A 2,504-nucleotide genomic window follows, 5' to 3' on the forward strand; every position below is an offset into this window, starting at 1 on the left:
GTCTCACTCTGCGTGTTCTTATGAGAGCACAAGCTTTTTTGAGCCTCACTCTACGTGCTCCTTGAGAACATGGGATTTTGTGAGATCTCTGGTATGTCTCATTCTGTGTGCTCTTTACGAGTCAGGTTGGATTTAACTTATTCAACGAGACATGTCTTATGTTTGATGAACCAGTCGTGTGACCTAAGGCCGACTCTATTCATGATTTCTGTTATGTACGAGCAAGCCTTGCGACTCTGTTATAAACTCAGAGTCAGTTTTGTTTCCAAAAAGGAATATGGCCTCGAAAGATTTTAATTCGAGTCTCTCCTGTAATGCAAGTTTTCAAAAGAAAGGATTTGTAAACATTGTTTTAAAACTGATTTCACAAATTTTTTTTTGAAGGCATGATCTAATGGTTTCTGATTATTCACTGAATTCACCTTAAACTGACCCACTCATCTCTTACTGCTCAGGTTTGTAGATCATGGATGGTATAGGCAAGGTCAATGATCCAACAAGGTACTGGATTGATATTGCGAACCATAAAACTTGAGCGATGGGTTTATGTCATGTTGATTTGAACAATAGTTATAGTGTTGAATTAATTATTAACGAATTTTCCTAGGTATAAAAGTACACGTGCTTTGTTGTTAAGTTATTCTATTTTTGCGAACTATGTCATAGATTTTGCCTTTTGTCTAATAATTAATAAATAGATGTTATTCATTTATGTTTATTTTGTTATTTTTGATCCATGCATGTAAATTACTTGTGTACCCTTGTAGTGTAGTATTATTTACATGTGAACCATTGGTTATTGCATGCTATGTTGAAAAGCTTACCCTTGTTGCAATAATTTTATGACATGCGAAGCCCTAGATATATTAACCACATATACATGCATACCCTTAGCTTTCTGAACCTTTACATGTGTGTGATCTCATGAATTTATGCGAACCTTGTTTAACTGTGATAGCCTTTAGCATGTATGTTTTCCTTATCTGAGAAGCCTTAAAGTATGATGCAAACCTGTAAATATTTCTAAGTGTTTGGAATTATTGTTACATATTGTAGTGAACTCTGATGTGTCTTGCATGCCAACCCCTCTGTGTTATGTATGTGTTTTCTGCTACTTTGTTAATGACTAACACTATGTACTCGTGCTATGTATAAGTGGTGTGTTGGAGGTTAGGTTAGGAGTTATCGGAGAGTCGCTTCGATGTCTAATGTGGCACGCCAAATTCAGGTTGGACTTTTTTGGATGGATTTGGAATGTTACAGGCTTATGGAGCACAACTTCTTCATTTTCCTTCATATCTTTGTTGACATCTTCTAGCATTTTCTTCTCTTCATGGATGGGTTTGGTTGGTGTTTTCTATTCCTTTCCCAATCGCACCACGATCACATTTACTTGCTTGTTCCCATCTCTTCGAAGGTTATTTTATGTGTTATTAGGGGGACTCTGGCTATTTTGTTTTTTGTAACATCGCTATTAACTGGCTCATTTGGTCATAGAGGTTATCTATTTCGGTTTCGAGTTGTCCACATATAGCTTGGACTTAACAAATCTTAGTATTCATTGTTTACATCTCTCCTTTTAGTCGGTCGAATCTTTTACCACATGTAATATGGTCATTTTGCACGAATCATTATTCAATGGTGGAGATTGATAAAGAGGATTCAGTCGAGTTTGAGCTCATACCTCTTTGGTTACCTCCCCACTTGAAATTCAGGTGATCCCTCTAACTGGGATTATAAGTATTTGAATAAGGATCTCGACCTCTATTATTGATGTAGCTTGCCTCCACCGGTTGGTTCTCATAATATGGCTCCGCTCTCGTTGGCCAGACGGGTGTTTCCAAAAGGTTAGCTTTTCAAGGATTCATTGTCATTTTCTTCCTTTATAGCTTTTACCATTGGCAGCTTTGATTGGTACATGAATCTCTCATTAGGTCACATATACGAATTCATGGCTATATCTTTAATGATTTTTTAGGCTCGTTCATAGGTATGGAACATGAGAGACCCTTCAAATGCTCTATCTAGGCTCAATTTAATATGTCTATCAACACCGTTATAAAAAAATTTGTATCTAGAGCCATGTTTGCAGTTTGTGATGTGGAAAATTCCTTAGCATTATCTTCAAACGATCCCATGCCTCGTATAGGGATTCAACTTCAAATTATTTAAAATTGGTGATTTTTAGTCTCAATTGAATAGTTCGACTAATTGCAAAAAATTTATAAAGAATTTTTCCGCTAGATCATTCTATGGGGTAATAGAAACTGGTTCTAATGAGTCTAACCAATCAGCTACATTGTCTAATAAGGAGAACAATTAATTGAAGACACATGGCTTCATCAGATACCCTGTTGTATTTGAAGGTGTCGCATAGTTGAAGAAATCACTTCAAGTGCTGATTCGGATCTTCAACCATGTTCTGTTTGAACTACAAAGGATTTGTAAACATTGTTTTAAAACTGATTTCACAAATTTTTTTTGAAGGCATGATCTAATGGTTT

At 36.0% G+C, this 2,504-nt stretch overlaps 1 non-coding gene across 1 annotated transcript; it reads left to right on the plus strand.

Moving 5' to 3' along the window:
- Positions 1-2,090: 2,090 nt before the first annotated feature.
- LOC128035131 (small nucleolar RNA R71) lies at positions 2,091-2,196 on the plus strand. The gene has a single exon (XR_008191533.1). It is a non-coding gene; the product is annotated as a small nucleolar RNA R71 (small nucleolar RNA).
- The last annotated feature ends 308 nt before the right edge of the window (positions 2,197-2,504 follow it).

This window comes from Gossypium raimondii, chromosome 11, assembly GCF_025698545.1.
Source record: "Gossypium raimondii isolate GPD5lz chromosome 11, ASM2569854v1, whole genome shotgun sequence".
Taxonomy (NCBI): Eukaryota; Viridiplantae; Streptophyta; class Magnoliopsida; order Malvales; family Malvaceae; genus Gossypium; species Gossypium raimondii.